Raw genomic sequence first — 26,349 nt, forward strand, 5'->3', positions numbered from 1 at the left:
GATGGCGTAAATTAACGCCACTTCGTCTTTTGTAATTTCAGTCTGATGGGAGGAGGGCATGATCCGTGAGAGAATAAAAGATGCCCAACAACGTGGTTTACGGCGTAAATCAGATTTCTTCAAAGTGACTGGGGAGCCCTGATTCAATCGCCACTCTGCACCCTCGATGCCTAAGGTCCTGATAATCTCATCGTAGTTCACATCCCCCGTGATCAACTCAGTGTACCCGTCATTTTCAAAATCCGGCAGATTGTAGATTGCATTAATAGTGGCCGAATCAAAATAGACGAGTTGCCCTCGCACCAAAACTCCGTATTCTTCATGTTTGATTCTCAAATTCGCATAAAATTCACGGACTACGGATATCACAGCGTCTGGCGGAGACTGGGCTATATCCATCCACCCTTGTCGCCCGACCTCTCTAATGAATGCACAATCGGGGTATGTCATATCTAGCCCTCTTTCTGGAATAATCGACCTAGACATGGTGCTCTCATATACCCGAAAGGCTTCCTCGTTCCAAAATTTGTGCGCATCGTGGGAACGAGACGAGGAAGCCCCATCCTTTGATTTTTTTCGAGGCGGCATAATTATCAACACTATCCCCACCAATAATCAACAAATAACGATCACAATGCCACCACAAAGCTTTATTTCTCCGATTAAGCTCAAACAATAATAAGGTAAAGGAAGTGGTACCCTTGAGCCAAAAATAGAAGATGACACCAGCGGTAGGAGAGAAAGGCGGCGGCGGCGGCTGCTAGGACGGCGCGGCGGCGGCGCTAGGACGGCGCGGCGGCGGCGCTAGGTGGTGTTGTTGGGTGAGTGTTTGGTAGAGTGGTGTTGGTAGGATTTGTTGTGAGGAGGTGAAATCTTTGGAGAAAATTGAAGATTGGAAGGGAAGTGATTGAGTTGGAGGTGATTTGTGAGAGAGGGCGGCGGCTCTAGGTGGTGTTTGAGAGAAGAGATGTAGGGTTTGAGTGAGTGGGTATGAAGGAATCGGGATTTAAATGGGAAGTGGGTACGCTGCGCGCGGTCGCGCGAGAAGTCGCGCTGCCGCGCGGCAGCCACTGTCTCGGAACAATGATTGAGGCGTGCGGTCGCGCGAGAAGTCGCGCTATCGCGCGTGACCTACTGTCTTCGTCGAAATTTTCTGTGCGCGCGATCGCGCGTAACATGGCGCTGGGGCGCGAGAGCTTCTGTAAATCCGAGTGGTCCTGAGCGCGCTGCCGCGCGAGATGTCGCGCATGGGCGCGCATGCGTCTGTCTTTCTTTCTTTTGTTTTTTTTTTTTGTTTTTTTTTTAAAAAAAAATTACCTGCAAAAGAATAACAAAATGCAAATTAATACTTAAATATAGAAGATTAAAAAATATATTAACTATGAAATTGAAATGAAATAATGAGGCAGAGCGAATGCGAAAATAAATAAATGCGGGTTGCCTCCCACACAGCGCTTGGTTTAACGTCATCAGCCCGACTGTACCCCTGTCTGATCAGATCAACTTGTAATTGTCGATATTCCTTACTTCAGTTCCATAGTAGGGCTTAACCCGCTGTCCATTTACTTTGAAGGTTCTTCCATCATTGCACTTTAGCTCGACAGCTCCATAGGGTGACACCGTTTCCAAAACAAATGGCCCCGACCATCGCGACTTTAGCTTACCAGGGAACAACTTCAGACGAGAGTTGTACAGCAGTACCTGTTGTCCTGGTTTGAGCTACCTTCGAACTATGATTTTGTCATGCCACTTCTTAGTCTGTTCTTTGTAGATCTTGGCATTCTCATATGCATCATTTCGGAATTCGTCCATCTCGCTCAATTGTAGTTTTCTAACCTCGCCAGACGCTTTCAAATCAAAGTTCAACTTCTTCACAGCCCAAAATGCCCTATGCTCCAACTCCAATGGTAGATGGCATGGTTTTCCAAACACCAGCCGATAGGGAGACATCCCAATAGGCGTCTTGAATGCAGTCCGATAAGCCCATAGCGCATCATCCAACTTCATAGCCCAATCCCTCCGGTTTGTGTTGACAGTATTTTCCAGTATCTGCTTAATTTCCCGGTTGGATACTTCAGCTTGTCCATTCGACTGCGGATGATATGCTAGTGCCACCTTGTGCTTCACATTATATTTGGCCAATAGTGAGTTGAAAATTCTATTGCAAAAATGCGTACCTTCGTCACTTATGATGGCTCTCGGTGTTCCAAACCTGGTGAAAATGTTTTTCTGTACGAATTTCGCTACAACATGAGAGTCATTAGTACTGGTGGCGATTGCTTCCACCCATTTCGACACATAATAAACAGCTAACATAATATAAGAGTAACCAGAGGAAGGGGGAAAAGGTCCCATGAAATCTATGCCCCAAACGTCAAAAAGTTCCACTTCCAAAATATTTGTCAGTGGTAATTCGTGACGCCTAGAGATGTTTCCTAACCTTTGGCATCTATCACATGATTTTACTAAGGTATAGCTGTCTTTAAACAAAATAGACCAATAAAAACCGGATTGCAATACCTTAGCCGCTGTTCGTGACGCTCCAAAGTGTCCACCATATGGTGAAGAATGACACTTCTCCAAAATTTGTTGTGCTTCAAGACCTTCCACGCACCTCCTAATCACTTGGTCAGCACACCTCTTATACACGAACGGATCGTCCCAATAGAAGAACTTTATATCATGGACGAACTTCTTTTTCTGATGGTAGCTCATATCTGGGGGAAGGGTTCCACAAGACAAAAAATTCGCAATATCAGCAAACCAAGGAAGTACAGAGTTTACCTCAAAAAGCTGCTCATCTGGAAATGTCTCCTGTATGGCTCCCTCTTCTTCCTTCTCTTCTAGCTCAAGTCTTGACAAGTGGTCAGCCACTTGATTTTCGCATCCCTTCCTATCCTTTACTTCAAAATCAAACTCTTGGAGCAACAAGATCCACCTTATCAAGTGTGGCTTTGCGTCCTTCTTGGCAAATAAGTATCGGATAGCTGCATGATCAGTGAAAACGATTACCTTTGTACCTACCAAGTAGGGTCTGAACTTGTCAAAGGCGAATACTACTGCAAGCATCTCCTTTTCGGTAGTTGTGTAGTTTTGCTGTGCCGCATCCATGGTACGACTTGCATAGTAGATTGATCTAAAGAATTTATCACGCCTCTGGCCCAACACTACACCTACTGCATAGTCACTTGCATCGCACATCAGCTCAAAGGGCTGCTCCCAGTCCGGCACTACCATAATTGGTGCAGTCACCAATGTCATTTTTATCTTCTCGAATGCCTGCAAACAATTATCATCAAATATAAAAGTCGACTCCTTTTCAAGTAAATTGCACAGGGGTTTAGTGATCTTAGAAAAATCTTTAATGAATCTACGATAAAACCCCGCGTGTCCAAGGAAGCTCCTTATTCCCTTGATGTTCTGTGGTGGAAGAAGTTTTTCAATGACAACCACCTTGGCTCTGTCCACTTCTAATCCCCGAGACGACACTTTATGTCCAAGGACTATGCCCTCTTGGACCATAAAGTGGCATTTCTCCCAGTTAAGAACTAAGTTCTTTTCTTGGCATCTCTGCAAAACAAGGGATAAGTTATGTAAACAATGATCAAATGACGAGCCAAATACCGAGAAGTCGTCCATGAAGACTTCCATTATCTCCTCCACCATGTCTGCAAATATGGCCATCATACACCTCTGAAAAGTGGCAGGTGCATTACATAGCCCAAAAGGCATCCTCCTAAAGGCAAACGTGCCGTAGGGGCATGTGAATGTTGTTTTCTCCTGATCTTCCGGAGCGCATCTGATCAATAAAAGACAATGGAAAATGATCTTTTCGTGTGGCATTGTTCAACTTTCTATAATCAATACATACTCGCCAACCAGTTACGGTTCGAGTAGATATTAATTCATCATTTTCATTTTTTACCACTGTCATTCCACCCTTTTTTGGTACTACTTGTACAGGAGATACCCAGCTACTATCAGAAATAGCATAAATTACACCAGCATTTAATAGTTTCAGTACCTCATTCTTCACAACCTCTTTCATTGCTGGGTTCAACCTCCTTTGGTGATCCACATAAGGAGTATACGACTCCTCCATCAAAATTTTATGCATGCATATAGTGGGGCTAATTCCCCTAATATCAGATATCGACCATCCTAAAGCAGTTTTGTATTCTCTCAGCACTCTCAATAATTTATCTTTTTCATCACACGAAAGGGAGGAAGAGATAATTACCGGATACGTCGACTTCTCACCTAAAAAAGCATAACACAGGTCTCTTGGCAACTCTTTCAACTCAGGGGAAGGTGGTATTACCTCTAGTTTCTCATTTACATCCAACTCCTCGTGCGGTGCATCTTTTCTCTTTTCTTTTTGTAGTGCTTCAAGAGCCACCAATTGCTCTTTCACTTCCCAATTATCTTCATCAACAATTCCTGCCGCACCTATCAGACAGCTCTCCAAGGGATCCCTCAATCCTGCACAATCAAGAGACATACATGAGTCTATAACATTAATGCTTTTACAAGTGCTTACCTCATTCGATCCCTTCATGGCGTGATAGATGTTAAAAATAACTTCTTCTCCACCAACTCTCAAGGTGAGTTCACCCTTATGAACATCAATCAATGCCCTTCCAGTCGCCAAGAATGGTCTCCCAAAGATCAATGGAGCATCATGATCTTCTTCCATATCTAAAATCACAAAGTCAGCAGGAAAAATAAACTTATCCACTTTTACCAGTACATCCTTGACGATCCCACGCGGATACGTGAGACTTCTGTCTGCAAGTTGTAGGGTGATGGTAGTTGGTTTAACTTCTCCAAGCTCCAATTTCCTGAAAATAGAAAATGTCATCAAATTAATACTTGCTCCTAAATCACATAAAGCTTTACTACAATGAGAACCACCAATAAAACAAGGAATAGTAAAACTCCCTGGATCTTTCAATTTTTGTGGTAATTTCTTTTGTAGGATGGCACTGCACTCCTCAGTAAGCTTCACTGTCTCAAACTCTTGCAGCTTCTTTTTTTAGACATCACATCCTTGATAAAATTTGCATAATTCGGCATTTGTTCCAAAGCATCAGCAAATGGTATGTTGATGTGTATCTTCTTGAAAATTTCCAAGAACTTTGCAAACTGATCATCTAAATTCTTCTTCTTGAATCTCTGAGGATAGGGTAGAGTCGGCTTATACACTGGAGGTGGTTCAACTTTGATTTCAGCCGTGGATCCCTCCACTTCACTTTCTTCAACTGTCTTCTCACTGTCCACTCTCTCTTTGGGACTCTGTACCTCTAAGTCCTTCCCACTCCTCAAAGTGACTGCCTTGCACTGCTCTTTCGGGTTAACTTCGGTGTTACTAGGAAATTGACCCCTATTCTGATCTTTTAGAGCGTTGGCCAACTGTCCGATTTGCGTTTCCAAAGATTTCATTGTGGCACCCATGTTTCCCATGTGAGTCTCCATATTGTCAAGACGAGATTCAGTTCTCGCCATCCTTTTTCCAGACTCAGAAACGAATGTACCTACCAAATCTTCAAATGAAGGCTTTCCCTCCCCCTTTGATGTATTGAACCTCGGTGGAGGATTCAACACATTTTTATTGTTTGCATAAGAAAAGTTTTCGTGATTTCTTAATCCAGGATGATAAGTGTTAGGGGGAGGGTTACCTCTATATCCTCCATATCCACCCTGATTTCTGTTGTTGATATATTGTGCTTCTTCAGGGGTGGATAGTTCTTCAGCAACCATCGATGGAATCTCAGTTTCTGATATGCTCACTTTTTTCATAGCTGCGAGTTGTGTGGTCAGTGCTGATACCTGTGCAGTGAGTGAAGTAATGGGATCCACAGCATAAACTCCAGCTGTCCTTTTTACTCCTGCCCTTTCTGACGGCCACTGGTAGCTGTTTATTGTCATCTGTTCGAGCAAGTCATAAGCTTGCTCAGGAGATTTGGCAAAGATTGTGCCACTAGCTGCAACATCCACTGTTCCTCTTGTTTGCCCATTTAGACCGTTGTAGAATAACTCAATCTGCACCCAGTCTTCGAAGCCATGTTTTGGGCACTTTCTCAACAGCTCCTTGTATCTTTCCCATGCCTCATACAATTGTTTGAATTCAGTCTGCCTAAACGTGCTGATCTCAATCTTGAACTGGGCAGATTTTGCAGGGGGAAAGTATTTCGCTAAGAATTTTGTGGCTAGCTCATGCCATGTCGTGATGCTTCCCAAGGGAAGCGATTGTAGCCATCCTCGTGCTTGATCCCTGAGAGAAAACGGAAACAAACGCAGTCTAATAATATCATCAGAAACATTATTAATCTTTACCGTGTCCGTTATCTCCAAGAAAGTTCTCAGGTGAACATGAGTGTAATGCCCAAGATTTAAAAACACGTTAGTTTAAGATATGAATGCAACCAGATTATGTTGAGATTTAAAAGTTAAATATGTAAATTTTTAGGCGAAAGTGACTCGCCCGGGCGGACGTTTTTGACCGCCCGAGCGAGGCTGCTGGAATGGGCGAAGGCCGAGAGTTGTTCGCCCGGGCGGAAGTTTTTGCTCGCCCGAGCGAGCGTGTACAAGTAGTCCAGGGCCGAGAGTTTCTCGCCCGGGCGGCAACTTTGGACCGCCCGAGCGAGAGCCGTGTACACCAAAGGATGTGCCATGTGTCTTGAAACATGCAAAGTATATATACTAAATGCACGATTTCTTCTTCATTCAGCAGGGAAAAGGTAGACTTCAGAGGAGAAAAGCTTCATTTCCTTTAGCTTATAATTTGTGCTTTTACAAGATTTAGCCATCCAACCTTAAATCTGACTTCGGTTTTGAACTCCTCTCGTTAGTAGCTACAAAGTGAGGTAAGTTTCATTCATTTCCAGCAAGTTTCGAAATTCAGATGATTGGGAAATTAGATTATGATAGTTATATTGTGTTCTTGAGATGGTAGATATTGTAGGACCGTAAACGGATCGAAGAACGGATATCGTATGTTATTATTATGATTTTTCAGCATGTATAGAAGGAAGTATATGCAGATTTTGAGATCTTGTCTTGGATATGGTGATGATTATGAATTGAGGAATGATACAATTTTGATTAGGGAGAATTGGATTGACCGGTATCGAGAAGTACACCGTTATGCCGTCAATGGTGTTGAAATGTACTAGTGAATTGATAGTATATGTATTGATTGGGTTAGGAATTGATGAAACACATATTACATTGCTATTTCAGATTGGTGTCGACGACTTTGACATCGAGTAATTGGCATCGACAGATAGTGTGCGACGAAAGGTATAAGTCATGTTTTGTTTGGGGAGATGTAACTCAAATAAGATATTATTTGAGTTTCCCAACCAAAATCACATACGAGTATTATTAAATATTTTGTAACATGTTTATGAATTGTGTATAGCATTATATTCAATCTTTTAACATGTTATGCTTTGATTTCAGAATTGTATTCAAGCATGTATGATCAGTATGATATTCAGCCATGAATATGATTATACGTTGTTTACATATTGATATTCATTGCATTTGAGATAGGAGAGTCTTTGACAGGCATTGTCAAATATCTAGACGTTTCGGTGTATCTCAGCATAGGAGTAGGCATTACTCTTATTGCCGCCGTTGATACAGCTCAGACCGAAGTCTAGGAATGAGACGTACATTACCCCGATTGGAGGGTAGGTAGTGACGTCTTATTCACCCCGGGATCCCTAGAGTTCTAGTCGAGTCGAGTCCAGACATGGTTTGATTCGCATTGCATTGCATGTGCATATGATGTCATTCATGATAACATGTTTCCTGTTTAATTGATTATATGCATGTATACATGTTTATACTGGGATTTGTTCTCACCGGTTTTCCGGCTGTTGTTATGTCTGTATGTGTGCATAACAACAGGTGGGGCAGGATCTGGGTCAAGCAGAGGATGAGAGATGGACATAGCGTGGTGATCTCGGGCATAGCAGATGGCTAGTAGTTGTACTGTATTTTATTACTAGTTGTTCAGAGTAGTTGGAACAAGACATATTGTACCTTATGTTTGTATTTTAAATAAGGCATGTATGTTGTTTATATACCTTAGATTTAATATTAAAAAGCGAAAAATTTGACCCACTTTTTATATTAATGATCCGTTTTAATTCCAAAGAAAAGAATTAGAGCCCGGGTCCCCACAACAGGTGGTATCAGAGCCTTAGGTTCTGTAGACTGAAATAGAGTATGAGCGGGGTAGATTGAGTCATCTTCCTTGCTTTTGTGTGCTAGCATGATTATTGCTTTCCTTATTATGTGTTGTATTGTATCTGATGTGATTACAGCATGTAATAAACTGAATCAGAACCGATTCTAGATCAGAGGTAACTGACTAGAGGAGGGCTGAGATAGTTGTATATCTTGTATTCTAATCAATTGGATTATTAGATACATGCCTCCTAGAAGAGCAGTTGTGCCAGTACGACCACCAGCGCCAGAGCAGGGTAGCACATCCGGAGATACGATGGATGTCACTGCTACGCCCATGGAGACTCTATTAAAGCGATTCCAGTCATTCCGACCACCGACCTTAAAGGGGACAGAAAATGCAATTGAATGCGAAAGCTGGTTGGAGGATATCGAGATGTTGTTCGAGTCTCTAGGGTACAGTGATGAGAAGAGAGTGAAGCTCATTGGCCATCAACTGCAAGACGTGGCTAAGTATTGGTGGGTGAATATGAGAAGAGCACTAGAACAGCGTGGCACTGAGATTACATGGAAAGTGTTCAAGACTGAGTTCTATCAGCGATTCTTCCCTGTATCCTACCGGAAAGATAAAGGCGCTGAATTTGCAAACCTGAGGCAAGGGCAACTGAATATCGAAGAGTACGTTGCTAAATTTTCTTCTTTGCTTCGTTTTGCACCTCACGTTTCCGGTAATGATGAGGCCATGGCGGATCAGTTTATAAATGGCCTAAATCCAGATATCTTTACGTTGGTCAATACTGGGAGACCCGATAATTTCTCGGATGCATTGAATCGTGCCAAAGGAGCAGAAGCAGGGTTGCTGAGACAACGAAGTGTTCCGTATGTGGCTCTGAGTCCGAGACCGCCACTACCTCCATCCCAAGTTCCTCCTCCTCGATTCGAAAGTGGTGGTAGCAGTAGCGGACGCAAAGTCCAGTTGAAAGCAAAGGGTAAACAGTTTAAGAGGGCAGGGAGCAGTTCTTCGAGCTCCAGCGGGTCAAGACAGAGAGGTTTTGGCCAGAGTCTAGAGGTGGCAAGTGGATATTGCAGTACTTGTGGAGGTAAGCATGCCACAGAACAATGTCAAGGTGTAGTGGGCAGGTGTAACGTATGCAAACAACAGGGGCATTATGCCAAGGTCTGTCCTCAGAGGAGTGGTGCATCAAGATTCCAGGCTGCAGGATCGTCTGCCTCCGTGACTCAGCCTGAGAGGCAAGCTTCATCTGTTCAATCATTTCAGCCGCCACCTGCACAAACCCAGCCTCGAGCCAGAGGTGGCCAGCCAGGGAGTCAGCCTCAGAGACAACAGGCTCAGGTGTTTGCCTTGACTGAAGAGCAAGCACAGGATGCCCCAGATGATGTCATTGCAGGTAACTGTTTCCTTTGCGGTTATCCTGCTTATATATTGATAGATACGGGTGCATCGCATACATTCATTTCAGAGCGATTTGCATTGTTGCATTCTTTGCCTGTTGAGTCTTTGCTAGATGTTGTGTCTATTAATTCTCCGTTGGGAAGTGGATTGATATCTGTAACTACGGTTAGACATTGCATTCTACAGTTTGAGGGGCATGAGATTGACCTAGAGTGTATAGTGTTGGGTCTAGCTGATTTTGATTGTATAGTTGGTATTGACATGCTAACGAAGTATCGAGCCACCGTGGATTGTTTCCACAAGATTGTCAGATTCAGACCCGAGATGACAGACGAGTGGAAATTCTACGGGAAGGGTTCCAGATCTAGGATTCCCTTGATTTCGGCTCTTACTATGAACAGATTATTACAGAAAGGAGCAGACGGTTTCTTTATTTATGCTGTAGATATGCAGAAGTCGAGCCCGGCGTTGGCAGAAATACCAGTAGTGCGGGAATTTGCTGATATTTTTCCAGATGAAATCCCAGGATTACCTCCGGTTCGTGAGGTAGATTTCAGTATTGATCTTACACCAGGTACCGTCCCTATTTCGAGAGCTCCATATAGGATGGCACCCATCGAACTCAAAGAACTGAAAGCACAGTTGGAAGATTTGCTAGCCAAGGGATATATCAGGCCTAGTGTATCTCCTTGGGGTGCTCCAGTGCTATTTGTGCGAAAGAAAGATGGATCGATGCGGCTGTGTATCGATTACAGGCAACTGAATAAGGCCACGATAAAGAATAAATATCCATTGCCTAGAATTGATGATCTATTTGATCAACTACAAGGATCGTCTGTATATTCCAAGATTGATTTACGATCCGGATATCATCAGCTTCGAGTTCGAGATGTAGACATACCGAAGACAGCATTTCGACCCAGGTATGGGCATTACGAATTCATTGTTATGCCTTTTGGTTTGACAAATGCTCCGGCGGTATTCATGGGCTTGATGAATCAAATCTTTCAGAGGTATTTGGATGATTTTGTTATTGTCTTTATCGATGATATTTTGGTGTATTCTAAGAACAGGATTGAGCATGCCGAACATCTCAGAATTGTGTTGCAAACACTGAGAAATGAGAAATTGTATGCCAAATTGTCAAAGTGCGAATTTTGGTTGAACCGAGTTGTCTTTTTGGGACATATCATATCGGGAGATGGTATCTCCGTAGATCCGAGTAAAGTGGAAGCTGTGATTAGTTGGCCGAGACCGACATCTGTACCTGAAATACGCAGTTTCATGGGTCTCGCGGGATACTATAGACGATTCATCCAAGATTTCTCCCGTATTGCGAAGCCAATTACGCAATTGACACAGAAGAATGCACCGTTCTTATGGTCTGAGGAGTGTGAGTCTAGCTTTTTGGAATTGAAGAAGAGGCTGACCAGCGCACCTGTCCTGATGATTCCTTCAGGTACGGGTAATTTTGTTGTATATTGTGATGCTTCTCACAGAGGTTTGGGATGTATTCTTATGCAGCGAGGGCATGTGGTTGCATATGCCTCGAGACAATTGAAGACTCACGAGACGCGATACCCCATTCATGATCTTGAATTGGCGGCTATTGTATTTGCGCTGAAGATCTGGCGCCATTATCTTTATGGCGAGAAATTCGAGATCTATTCAGACCACAAAAGCTTAAAGTACTTGTTTTCTCAGTCGGAGTTGAATATGCGACAGCGTAGATGGCTTGATCTGTTAAAAGATTTTGATTGCGAGATCAAATATTACCCGGGAAAGTCAAATGCAGCGGCAGACGCCTTGAGTCGAAAGGTATGTGCCTTATCCTTATCGACGATAGGTGTTACGAAACTCGTTGAAAATTGCTGTTTTGCTGGATTAGAATTTGATACAGATAGGAAGCCACTACGACTTGCTACTATTCAAGTCGAGCCAAACTTGATCAGAAGAATAAAAGAAGCACAAAGAACAGATCAGAATGTGCAGAGATCGATTCAGATGGTCAGAACAGGACACGTATCAGAATATCGGGTGCGTGAGAATGTGTTGTACGTAAATAACCGTCTGGTTGTGCCGGATGTTTCAGAGTTGAGACATCAGATTATGTCTGAAGCACATTGTAGTCGGTTTAGTATTCATCCTGGTGGCCGAAAGATGTACAATGATCTGAAGACACAGTTCTGGTGGAAGCAGATGAAGTCAGACATTGCGGAATTTGTATCTAAATGCTTGAATTGCCAACAAGTGAAGGCCGAAAGGAAGAAGCCCGGAGGGTTACTTCAGAGTTTGTCTATTCCTGAATGGAAATGGGACCACATCTCCATGGATTTTGTGACGAAGTTACCCCGATCTTCTCGAGACTGCGATGCGATTTGGGTCGTTATCGACCGACTGACCAAATCAGCTTGTTTTATTCCGTATAGAATGACTTACAGACATGATCAAATGGCGGAGATATATGTTCGAGAGGTAGTCAAATTACATGGTGTACCGAAGTCTATCGTATCAGATCGTGATCCACGATTCACTTCACACTTTTGGCATAGTTTACAGCAGGCCTTAGGTACGACTTTACACCTGAGTACTGCTTATCATCCTCAGACAGACGGACAGTCAGAGCGGACTATCCAGACATTAGAGGATATGTTGAGAGCCGTAGTACTAGACTTTGGTACTAGTTGGCAAGATTCCCTACCTCTTTGTGAATTCTCCTATAATAACAGCTATCAGACGAGCATTGAGATGGCACCGTTTGAAGCGTTATATGGCAAGAAGTGCAGATCTCCGCTATACTGGGATGATATCTCAGAAGTACCAGAACTGGGGCCAGATATGATTCGTGACATGACAGAGAAGGTGAAACTCATTCAGAAGAGGATGAAGACAGCACAGGATAGGCAAGCCAAATACGCCAATATCAGACGTAGACCGTTAGTATTTGAGGCAGGAGATAGAGTATTCTTAAAGATTTCTCCATTCAGAGGCGTTGTTCGATTTGGTAAACGCGGGAAACTATCTCCTCGATACATTGGTCCTTACGAGATTCTTGAAAAGATTGGCGATCGAGCTTATCGACTTGCCCTTCCTCCTTCTCTATCCGGAATACATGACGTGTTTCATGTATCAATGTTACGAAAATATATGCCAGATGTTTCTCATGTCATTCAACCTGACGAAGCTGAACTTGATCAGACGTTGAGCTATGTGGAACAACCGATACAGAATCTTGATCGGAAAAATAAGCAACTCAGAACGAAGATTATTCCACTTGTGAAAGTTCAGTGGAGTCGTCATGGCATTGAAGAAGCGACTTGGGAGACAGAAGCCAGCATGAGACAGAAACACCCCGAGTTATTTCAATGATGTGAGTATTTATCCAGTTTTAGATGGTAATGCTGTTTTAAATACTTTAATTGATTTATATCAAGTTCGAGGACGAACTTATGTCTTAGAGGGGGAGACTTGTAATGCCCAAGATTTAAAAACACGTTAGTTTAAGATATGAATGCAACCAGATTATGTTGAGATTTAAAAGTTAAATATGTAAATTTTTAGGCGAAAGTGACTCGCCCGGGCGGACGTTTTTGACCGCCCGAGCGAGGCTGCTGGAATGGGCGAAGGCCGAGAGTTGTTCGCCCGGGCGGAAGTTTTTGCTCGCCCGAGCGAGCGTGTACAAGTAGTCCAGGGCCGAGAGTTTCTCGCCCGGGCGGCAACTTTGGACCGCCCGAGCGAGAGCCGTGTACACCAAAGGATGTGCCATGTGTCTTGAAACATGCAAAGTATATATACTAAATGCACGATTTCTTCTTCATTCAGCAGGGAAAAGGTAGACTTCAGAGGAGAAAAGCTTCATTTCCTTTAGCTTATAATTTGTGCTTTTACAAGATTTAGCCATCCAACCTTAAATCTGACTTCGGTTTTGAACTCCTCTCGTTAGTAGCTACAAAGTGAGGTAAGTTTCATTCATTTCCAGCAAGTTTCGAAATTCAGATGATTGGGAAATTAGATTATGATAGTTATATTGTGTTCTTGAGATGGTAGATATTGTAGGACCGTAAACGGATCGAAGAACGGATATCGTATGTTATTATTATGATTTTTCAGCATGTATAGAAGGAAGTATATGCAGATTTTGAGATCTTGTCTTGGATATGGTGATGATTATGAATTGAGGAATGATACAATTTTGATTAGGGAGAATTGGATTGACCGGTATCGAGAAGTACACCGTTATGCCGTCAATGGTGTTGAAATGTACTAGTGAATTGATAGTATATGTATTGATTGGGTTAGGAATTGATGAAACACATATTACATTGCTATTTCAGATTGGTGTCGACGACTTTGACATCGAGTAATTGGCATCGACAGATAGTGTGCGACGAAAGGTATAAGTCATGTTTTGTTTGGGGAGATGTAACTCAAATAAGATATTATTTGAGTTTCCCAACCAAAATCACATACGAGTATTATTAAATATTTTGTAACATGTTTATGAATTGTGTATAGCATTATATTCAATCTTTTAACATGTTATGCTTTGATTTCAGAATTGTATTCAAGCATGTATGATCAGTATGATATTCAGCCATGAATATGATTATACGTTGTTTACATATTGATATTCATTGCATTTGAGATAGGAGAGTCTTTGACAGGCATTGTCAAATATCTAGACGTTTCGGTGTATCTCAGCATAGGAGTAGGCATTACTCTTATTGCCGCCGTTGATACAGCTCAGACCGAAGTCTAGGAATGAGACGTACATTACCCCGATTGGAGGGTAGGTAGTGACGTCTTATTCACCCCGGGATCCCTAGAGTTCTAGTCGAGTCGAGTCCAGACATGGTTTGATTCGCATTGCATTGCATGTGCATATGATGTCATTCATGATAACATGTTTCCTGTTTAATTGATTATATGCATGTATACATGTTTATACTGGGATTTGTTCTCACCGGTTTTCCGGCTGTTGTTATGTCTGTATGTGTGCATAACAACAGGTGGGGCAGGATCTGGGTCAAGCAGAGGATGAGAGATGGACATAGCGTGGTGATCTCGGGCATAGCAGATGGCTAGTAGTTGTACTGTATTTTATTACTAGTTGTTCAGAGTAGTTGGAACAAGACATATTGTACCTTATGTTTGTATTTTAAATAAGGCATGTATGTTGTTTATATACCTTAGATTTAATATTAAAAAGCGAAAAATTTGACCCACTTTTTATATTAATGATCCGTTTTAATTCCAAAGAAAAGAATTAGAGCCCGGGTCCCCACAATGAGGATCAGATGTGGCTGTTCCAGCAAACCAGTTTTGCTGAACCATATTGATTAGAGCGGGCTTCAATTCGAAATTATTGGCGTTGATTGTCCCTCTTGCAATCCCAGAGTAATGATTGTTGATCACTGGTCGGAAGTGATCTCTTATAGGAATCGCCTCTGGTTGGGCGTGTCTGTCATTTTCTCTGTTCTCAGCCATTGCTTGGATCTCTTCTCTTCTTGCTTTTCTTAATCTTCTCGCAGTTTTTTCGATCTCCAGATCAAAAATAAGCAAGTCAGGGTTTTGCGATCTTAGCATACACTGTCAAGCAGAAAAAATGAAAAACTCAATCAATAAAAATAATAAAAAATAAAAGCTCTAAATTAAAATCTAGACTAATTGGTAACAATATTGATATAAATTCAAATTTGACACTCCCCGGCAACGGCGCCAAAAACTTGTCGCGTGTTTTCTTAACTGCTCGCAAGCGCACGATGTCAAGTTATAGTAAAATGTACTTTTGAGTACAAGTGTCGATCCCACGAGGAGTGTGTATAAAAATGTATATCAATTCTTGTAATTAAAATAGCCAAGACTTTATCTAGAAAAATCAATAATCAGATTTGTTTGTTTAAACGAATTAATTGAAAACAATGAATTAATTAGATCACCGAATTGAGAAATGTCAATGAGAGAAAATATCTAGAGAAATGATTTCACAAAGTTTCCACGATAATTATTCATAGTTGAGTTTACATTCCTGAATTCCAATTATTTAATGACCAAGAACACTTAGATTATTTTATTCCCTCTTTCCCAAGTGACGAATAACTGTATCTATCAACTTCGATTCAATTATTCCTAATTAGAATCTAAATTTCATAGATAAATGCAAACAATGTTCTTACTAAGCCTCGCTAAAGTTATACGCCTTCCGAACGCTATAAACATTTAACGATGTGTTCTAATGATCTATAATCCTAGTCCCTCTCCCGAGTTGTAGAATTAATCAAACAACAACAATTTATGGCCAGTAAATTGCAGTGCAATAAACACATAGAAACACAAGTAAACATGAAATGGAATTCAATCTTATAAAATAACCACGTCTAATCATCGTGTCCACAAAGCTACGTCATTCTCTAGACTGGAAAGTTAGTTCATCACGAAATCCAAGAGAAAACAAGACATGTTTGTGATTCTAGACATTGCTACGCAATAAAATAAAGAAACAAAGGAAAAGATAACAAATTCGAAGTGTCGTCTCTGTCCCCAGATCCGTCGTTCTTCGTATTTGCGATGGTTCTTCGCACTCTGAATCTCTATCTTGTGTAGGCGCTCCGTTTCTTGCGTCTTTTTCTCCCTGGACGGCTGAAGATCTCCTGTGTTTCTCCAGTGACGACTGCTAACCCCGAGTTTGACCTAGTTCGCGCAATTTATAATATTATGGACGCGGCGCGCGCGCGGTGGCACATGAAATGGCGCGGTGGCGTGCGAGTTGCTGTTCATCTGCCCGTGCATGTATGCGCGCGGTCGCGCATGAAGTCGCGCTGGCGCGCGTTGCTCTCGGGTCTGTACGCGCGGGTGCGCATGAACTGGCGCGGTGGCGCGCCAGCCACTATCGATCATCCTGCACATCATTGCGCGCGGCTGCGCGTGATCTCGCGCGGGCGCGCGCGAGGCTCTGTCCGAGGCTTGAGTGTATGTGCGCGCGACTGCGCGTGAAGTGGCGCGATGGCGCGCGCACTTCTGTCCCATGGCGTGCTCGTGGTCTTGCATTTCTTGGTTCACTTGGCTTCGTGTCACCTATTTTCTCCATTCCTGAAATGACAACATAAACAAACCAAAAACGCGTAATTCTGTTCGAAACAAGCATAATTCAAAATGAATTCAAAGGTAAATTAAGTGCAAATCTTGCACTTATCACAGTACCTGAGGGAATAGTCAACACCGGAGCACTGGTCAACCTTTTCTTCAATTCTAGAAAACTGGATTCACAGTCTTCTGACCAAACAAACGGTGCATTTTTCTGAGTCAACTGTGTAATTGGCTTGCCAATGCTGGAGAAATCTTTGATAAATCGACGGTGGTATCCTGCCAAACCCATAAAACTTCGAATCTCGGGTACAGATGTCGGTCTCGGCCACGAAATCACGGCTTCAACCTTACTGTTGTGGGGACCCGGACGCTAATCAAGTTCTTAATCATCATTGAGACTAATTAATCAATTATAAACAGGGTCTAAAAATTTTTCTTTTAATATACAAAGCGGAAACGTAATGTAATTCAATTCAAATTACATATTAAACATAAACATACACATCCTGTATGATCTACAAGTATTCAACTAGGTTCAACTACTACAATCAAGTAATAAAACCTATCTATGTCCAAGTCCGGAATCACCACGCTAATCTCGATCTTTCTTCACCTCTGTGACCCTGAACCTGCCCCACCTGTTGTCATGCACACATACAAACAAGACAACAGCTGGATAACTCCGGTGAGATATGAATATCCCAGTATAAACAATGTATACATGCAATCATATAAAAACATATATAAAAGCATATAATTAACATTCATAACATGTATCAAATCAGAAACATAAATCAATAACAAGTAATGAATCACACTCAGACTCAAACAACGCGTCGTCTCACTCGACTCAACTCTAACCTAGGGATCCCGATATCTGGATATTGAGAATTATATCGAATCTCCGTCGATAGGAATGACTCAACCCTAAACGGCATCGATATAATTCCTATATCCAGTGTCTGGGCGAAACAGCCACAGAATTGACGAATCAGTCAAGAATTAAGCGACTCAGCTATAGTTTAGACGAATCAGTCAAGATTAAGCGAATCAGCTATAGTTTAGACGAATCAGTCGATAACTAGACGAATCAGTCAATAATAAAGCGAATCAGCCAATAGGTAGACGAATCAGTCAATAACCAGACGAATCAGCCAGTGACTAGGCGAATCAGCCAATGACTCAACAACTTAGTAATCAATACATGCAATAACTATAATCAATAGACAACAACGTCAATCTTATCAATTACAAATCTCAATGTAATAATCTAAGTATGTGATTTAGGGAGACTCGAGTCAAACCTTACTCGAGTTGTGCAATCCCAACTCAACATTAATTTATACATGTCGTTCTGTTATTCTGACTTTGTCGAAGTCTTGAACCCCAAGCCTGTCAATACTCAATCTGACAAGAACAATATCGAGGAGTATAATATCAATACACCACTCGAATCAAATCTGTTCTGCTCATACTTAACCTAATTCAATATCGATGGCATAACGGTATATTATAAATATACCCAACAATACCACATCAATCTGATATTAATTCTAACATCTCATACTCGATATAATACCATTCTGATATCAATTCAACTTCAAAATTCATAACAATTTCATAATCAGTCCGTTTCGTAATCTGACTTCGATTCTATGATATCTAACATGTCAAGAACATCATATATGACGTGTATTCAATTTCAACAACATCATAATTCCAAATCATATTAAAACGTAGTAAAACTTACGCCCAGTTGTAGCCTACGTTGATAGGAACTCGGTACTGAAGTCAGATTCAAAATCAGACGGACAGATTTCTCAAAAAAGGCGTAAGGATTTTCCACTCCTTTCCCAAACCCTTTCCTCGATTTCTTCTGTTCCTTTCCTTCTGAAGACTCATGTATATATATATATAAATACATACACGTACATGCACGAAGCCAAGTGGCTCAATTTCAGGCTGCATGCCGCGCGCATATGCGCCACTCTTCTCGTGCATATGCGCTGAACCTACTGTCCCTCCCGCGCATATGCGCCCTCTACGTCGCGCATATGCGCCGATCCTTCTGGACAGGTCGCGCATATGCGCGACTTATCTCGCGCATATGCGCCGAGATGTTCGGCCGAACATCTTGAGATGTTCGGTTGAACATTTTCGCTTATAATGTAACAATGCCCGGCTTCTTCATTTGAGTTCCTATAACCTCAATCATTTCAATTGATCAATAAATCATTCCAGATTAATCTTAAATTACGGTAATTATACCCAAATCATTTCAGATTACGGTAATTAGATTCTTGGGCCTTACAACTGGGATCCACTGATATACCGTCTCCGGATATAATATGCCCCAGAAATACCACATGTCTCAGCCAAAACTCTCATTTTGACAGTTTGGCATACAATTTCTCAGCTCTCAATATTTTCAACACAGTTCTCAGATGTTCTGCATGCTCAATCATTTTCTTGGAATAAATCAGAATGTCATCAATGAATATGATTACAAACTCATCAAGATATCTTTGAAAGACACGGTTCATTAGTCCCATAAATGCATCCGGTGCATTCGCCAAACCAAATGGCATGACAATAAATTCATAGTGTCCATACCTGGTTCTGAATGCTGTCTTTGAGATATCAGAATTCCTGACTCTCAGTTGATGGTATCCAGATCTCAGATCGATCTTGGAATACACTGAAGAACCCTGCAACTGATCAAACAAATCATAAATGCGAGGCAAGGGATATTTATTCTTTACTGTTGCTTTGTTCAGTTGCCGGTAGTCAATGCAGAGTCTCATTGAACCGTCTTTCTTCCTCACAAATAAGACTGGATCACCCTAAGGGGACACACTCGGTCTGATATACCCCTTGGCCAGTAAATCCTCCAACTGTTCTTTCAACTCTTTCAACTCAATTGGTGCCATTCGGTATGGAGCTCTAGATATTGGAACTGTACCTGACATCAACTCAATGCTGAAGTCAATTTCTCGAATCAGAGGCAATCCAGGAATCTCATCTGGAAAGACATCAGCAAATTCACACACCACTGGCAAGTCTGCCAATGATGGACTCGATTTCAGTAAATCAACTGCATAGACAAGGAATCCATCCGCTCCTTTCTGCAATAATCGAGTCATATTCATAGCAGATAACAAAGGAATTCTGACTCGAGAACCCTTACCATAAAATTTCCACTCATCAGCCATCTCATATCCGAATCTTACAATCTTGTGGAAACAATCGACTGTAGCCCTGTACTTGGTCAACATATCGATATCGATAATACAATCAAAGTCAGATATCCCAAGCACAATACAGTCTGACTCAATTTCATGCCCATCATACTGTAGTATACACGATCTAACAGACTTTACTGATATCAAACATGTCCCCAACGGAGAAGAGACAGACACTACCGCAGACAATGACTCAATAGGCAATGCATGACTCAATGCAAATCGCTCAGATATAAATGTATGTGATGCACCAGTGTCTATCAATACATATGCAGGATAACCATAAATAAAGCAGTTACCTGCTACAACATCATCAGGTGCATCCTGTGCTTGCTCCTCAGTCAAAGCGAACACTCAGGCCTGCTGTCTCGGAGGCTGGCTCACTGTCTGTCTTCCTCCTGGCCTCTGCTGTGACTGAGTAGACGGTGCTGGCTGGAAAGAATGAACAACAGATGGTCGTCTCCCTGTCTGAGCCACTAATCCAGATGACTCTGCAGCCTAGGATCCCTGGGTACCTCTCTGTGGACATACTCGGGCAAAATGTCCCTGCTGTCTACGAATACGACAGCTGCCAAACACTCCTCGGCACTGCTCTTTGGAATGCTTCCCTCCACAGGTGCTGCAATAGGGTCCTGTATAGCTCTGGCTCTGTCGAGGACTCCTAGAGCAAGAAGAACTGCTTCCTGACTTCTTGAATTGCTTCCCTCTAGCTTTCAAGAAATCTTTCTTTCCACTACCACCGCCACTCTCGAATCGAGGAGGTGGTTGTTTTGGTCTCGGTGCTGGAGGCACAAACGAAGCTCCTCTCTGTCTCATCAGACCGGCTTCAGCTCCCTTAGCTCTATTCAAAGCATCAGTAAAATTGTTTGGCCTCCCGGTATTCACCAAGGTAAAGATTTCAGGATTTAGGCCATTAATAAACTGATCAACAACGACCTCATCATTTTCAGCCACATGTGGAGCAAACTGCAACAAGGTCGAGAACTTGGCCACATATTCCTCAATGTTTAGCTGGCCCTGTCTCAAATTAGCAAACTCGGCCCCTTTATCCTTCATGTACGACACTGGAAAGAATATATGATAAAATTCAGTTCTAAACACATTCCAGGTAATAGTCGTACCTCGATGCTCCAATGCCTTCTTCGTCGTGATCCACCAGTTCTTTGCAATATCGTGCAACTGGTGTCCAATTAATTTCACCCTCCGCTCATCATTATAGTCCAGGGACTCAAACAACATCTCGATATCGTCTAGCCAACTCTCGCAGTCCACTGAAGTGTCGGTACCTTTCAGAGTTGTTGGATGAAATGACTGAAATCTTTTCAATAGTGTCTCCATAGGAGTGGCTGTAACATCCATTGGAGGATTCGAAGTGCTACCCTGTTCCGGTACTCTTCTCGGAGGCATATTTGATAATCAAATGGATTAGTAACCAAATACAACAACCGATTTTAGTCCTCCTCTGATCATCTTACTGCTGATCTAGAATAGGTGCTGATCCATTCTCAATAAAACATATTATATATCAAATCATATAAGCAAGTAACATGTATTAAAGCAGTAAGACATGCCTGCAATTAAAAGCAGGAAAGAAAACCTCAATCTACCCTGCTCACTAGCTTCTATCTCAATCTAAAGGGTCTATCTCTCTGATACCACCTGTTGTGAGGATCCGGACGTTAATCAAGTTCATAATCATCATTGGGATAATTTAATCAATTATACTAAACATGGTCTAATTTTTTTTTAAAAATGAGGAACGTAATGGAAATCATACTAGTATACATATCAGTATAAAATAAGGTACAAGTCATGTACAGCATACATTCAATAAAAACTAAGGTTCAACAATTAGCTATCAAGTGTTCAAACCCTATCTACAGCAACATCAAAGTCCGTGGTCTCCACTCTAATCATGATCTCTCGTCATCTCCTCGACCCTGATCCTGTCCCACCTGTTGTCATGCACACATACAAACACGACAACAGCCGGATAATTCCGGTGAGAATATAATCCCAGTATAAATCAACGAACATGCAATCATATAATCAATATAAAGCATGAAGCAGATATCAGATATATATCAAAGTCTGAAACATAACTAATATAAAATTATCAATCATACTCGTGACTCCACGATTCAGACTAGACTCAATCCTAGTCTAGGGATCCCGGTTTCCAGACGTTGGCATTCCTATATCGACCAACATTAATAGAAGAAATTCCGATTCTATCCACGTCGATATAACCAAACATCCAGTGTCTTGACCTATCCGTCATAGACTGTGGCACGATCGCCAATACACTATCTTGTGACATCGTGCAATGTGCCCGTGGCAATCCCACCACTATTAGGCACTTCTGCCACAAGATCAATCGTCTAATACATGCTTCCTATAAATCAATAGAACATCATATAAAATTAAATCAATGCATATAACAACAATAAGTATGTGATTTAGGGAAACTCAAGTATATCCTACTTGAGTCGATCTCCCAATATCACATTGACTTATACATTTTGTTTGTAGTCTCGGTCTGAAGCAATATTGGTTCTGAACTCAAGATTGTCTCTGTAAATCTGAAACGACATATCGAGAATCATAATATCAATGTTCTATTCTCAATTCAACACTGAATCTGATTAATCTGGTTTTAAGTCAACTCAACGGCATAACGGCACAATCTCAGTATCCCCGTCAATACCATATCAACAGACATCAATTACAAATCATAACTCATATCCAATACAATCTGTAATTCATTCATAATCCAAATCTCTCCGATTTCAAATCAATATAATCAGAAAATCATAACAATTCCATAATCAATCTGTTTCTCAATCTGACTTCGACTCTACGATGTCTAACATGTCAAGAACATCATATATGAATCCTATTCAATTCTGACAATAGCATAATTTCTAAACATGTCAAAACGTAATAAAACTTACGTCCAGTAGTAGCATGTGTTGTTAGAAACACAGTACCGAAGTCGGATTCAAAATCAGACGGTTGGATTTTTGTGAAATCTTCAATCTAGGATCGAAGAACTTAGCTCTTTCCTCTGAATTCTCCCGTTTCCTTTTTGTTTCAGTTGAAGGAAAGAACACAAATTATATATATATATATATATATATATATATATATATATATATATATATATATATAAATATATATATATATATCTTGCATGCCAAAGATAGGTGGCTCATCCTACATGATGCACGTCTCGCGCATATGCGCGACATCACTCGGCGTATATGCGCGAGACACTAAGTCTCGGCGCGTGGCATGCACAGAGCCTCGCGCATATGCACGCCCTCATTCGGCTTATATGCGCGAGGTCCCTCAAAATTCTTCACAACTCTCGGGTTACCTCGCGCACTTGTGCGGATTCACGTCGCGCATATGCACGAGGTTCTCTGGACATCTCACGCATATGCGCCCGACTGGGTCGCGCATATGCGCAAGAGCTCATCCTCGCACATAATCCATTTTCCTTTCCGCCTATCCCGGTCCGATCCAATTCATCTATAATCACCTCAATTAATTAACAAATTATTTCAGATTAACACAACAAATCTCGGGCATTACAATTTTTGAGGGTTCGGCTAGTATTTTCAAAATATTTCCAAAACGAAATATTTTTCGAGAGTGTATTTAAATTTAATGGACTTATTTTTAAGCTTATTGGGCTTAAAACCCTTTTTATTTTAATTGAGACTCATTAGCACACATTTTAATTAACCTAAACTACAATTAAACTAAACCTAACCTACCCTACACCATTTACCCATCCCACCATCCGACAACCCCTCACTCCCTCATTATTTAGGTGGTTCAGCAGCATTTCTTCTATTAAATTGCAAGTGGTTGCTTCTGTTTCCTTTATTCTTAAAAAAAAATATAATTCCTCTGGTGCTCCTCTCTTCATTCCTCTTGCGTTGATACGTCATAAGGCACGTACTATACCAACTTTTCTGCACCATTCACGTGATATATGTCTGAAATGTTTGTATCATGCATAAGATTTTTCGATTCAACCATGTGTGTGAGATTTTCGGTTTCTATGTGTATTCAAAAATCATACGATTTTTGTTCACGTTTTCTGAAATTTTGAGTGCAAGGGCTGTTGTCTTGAACGTCTAGGGGCTGTTAGTGGAGTCAAGATGATGGCATGGGGCTCGGGTTTGTTGCTGGACGCAACAAGGTGAGATCGAGGGGATGTTTTCTTGGTTGCTCTCGGTTAGGGGCTGTGGGTAGGATAGGAGGAGATCTGGTGGTGTGATGGTTGAACCAAGGCTTGCACCAGACTCTGATGGGTCTGAGTCACAGACCATGAAGGCCAAGCCACCGCTGGAACCACCTGAACCAACGGCCGTGAGAACTAGAGGAGGGAAGCCCTGGTGGAGTGGTTTTGAGGAATTCTTTCGGTGCTGTGTTGTAGACTGCATGGGGTTGGTGGCTCGGTCATAATAGGTTCCTTAGGGTCTGTTCTAGGTCCATGTTAGGCTGGTTCATGGCTGGTACGTTGGGTTTGGCTAGTGCGTGAATTTTTGGGAAGATGAGTGTGCTAGAGTGCAAATAAGGAAGGGACCGAACTTTAGGTGGCTTTCTGGAATTTTCAGCCGTGGGTTTAGGTTCTTGGTTACATTTTTTATGAATTTTAAGTGTTTGTAAGATATGGTAAAAAGTTTGGGAAAATTCGGTTAAGTTTCGAGTCGATTCGGGTTAAAACCGAGACACCGGTTCAAGTTTTAAAACGAATTGGTTAACTATGAAATGGGCTCAAGTTTACATCTAAGAACGATTATAAATATGTTTTGGGACATTTTTAGGAGTTTGGTAAGATTCGGATAAAAATAATGAGTTTTGGAATTATTCGGAATTTAATCGCCGCACGAAAGGGTAATTAAAGAATTAATTGAAACGTCTAGATTTAAGCTTAATAAAATTATGAAAAATTATATTTAAGCTCAAATAATTATTGGAAGTCTAATTTTTCTAATTTGGGAATTTTATGCTAAGGTTTAGTTTAATTCGGGATTAAAGTGTATTAATATGTTATATTTAATGATTAATTTAAAATTCAAAGATTAAAGCCAAATAAAAATATGAGAAAATTCATGTAGGCTTAAATAATTATTTCGGACATGTTAGAGTCAATGAAATTAAGAAAATGTCAAAAACGTGAAATTTTACGTCTAGAGGCAAAATGGTCATTTTTCACCCGGGGTGAGATGTTGGTCCTGGCAGCGCCCTGAGCACAAATTATGATATTTCATCAAGTTTATGATATTTATGAAATTATGATAAATACGGTGCATGCTTGGTTTAAAGGAAAAATTACATATATGCATGATTTTATTAAGTGATGATATGATGACACGTTTTGAAGGAAGTGATTTAGTTGTGACTAATACGATGACACGATGACATGATGATATGATTGGAGATATCATGAGGGAAAAGGCCCCAGAGGGAGCCCGTTTACGGGAGAAGGCCCCAGAGGGAGCCCGACGATTGTATTTCCATTGACATGATATGATGATATGATAGGCTAGGGCTCAGTTGACGGGTGAGAGTGTCGCTGATGTCCCCGCCGACCGGTACCATGGTTACACGTAGATGGATCCATCGACTGACATGATGACATGATGATACGAAATTCACAGCTAATGAACTGAATTCAATTAAAAAATTGTATACGTATATGATGACATGCTTTAATACGATATGATTTTGAACGATACGATTACGTATATGATAACATGAGATGACATGCTTTGACACGACATGATTTTATACGACACGTTTATGTTCATGTTTTAAGATCATGAAAGATATGTTGAGTATGATACTTTTCACTGCTGTGTGCCTGTATATGTACTTGTTATTCCTGGTACAGGTGTGCTGAGTCTTTAGACTCACTAGGCGTGTGTGATGCAGGTGAGCTTCATGATGAGGAGACTGGAGGTGCCGAACTCTGAGTAGGCAGTCCTGGTGTGGTGACGCGACCCGAGGACCACATGTTTTCCGTATTTGATTATGAGTGTTGTGAGGATATGAATGTTTTTATATGTTGATGATTTTAAGATTTTTATTTGTTAACGTTTACGTATGATTCTGGATAAGTTTATGATTATTGATAAAATTGGTTATTTTAATCGGCGCTATTTTTTTATGGTTAAATATTTAAGATCATTTTTAAATATTATTTTGGAAATGTGAGTTTTTTTTTAAAAATGAAATTAAATTTCACTTTAAAAATGAGTAGACGTTACAATAATGGACGTTGCATCAGAGCATTAAAGACAAAGCGCTCCAGAAGGGCAGTCAAAAAGACGAGACACAAAGTCCAAGGAGCCGATTCAAATTGCAACGGATACATTAATGAGTCTCACT

General features: G+C 41.3%; 1 long non-coding RNA gene across 1 annotated transcript in view; it reads left to right on the top strand.

Moving 5' to 3' along the window:
• The window catches only part of LOC140831800 (uncharacterized), a 50,275-nt gene extending 24,148 nt beyond the window's left edge, over positions 1–26,127 (top strand). Inside the window, exon 2 of the long non-coding RNA XR_012117950.1 lies at positions 25,894–26,127. This is a non-coding gene — a long non-coding RNA (uncharacterized lncRNA). The remainder of the gene's footprint in view (positions 1–25,893) is intronic.
• The last annotated feature ends 222 nt before the right edge of the window (positions 26,128–26,349 follow it).

Source organism: Primulina eburnea, chromosome 5 (genome assembly GCF_022965805.1).
Source record: "Primulina eburnea isolate SZY01 chromosome 5, ASM2296580v1, whole genome shotgun sequence".
NCBI classification, from domain to species: domain Eukaryota; kingdom Viridiplantae; phylum Streptophyta; class Magnoliopsida; order Lamiales; family Gesneriaceae; genus Primulina; species Primulina eburnea.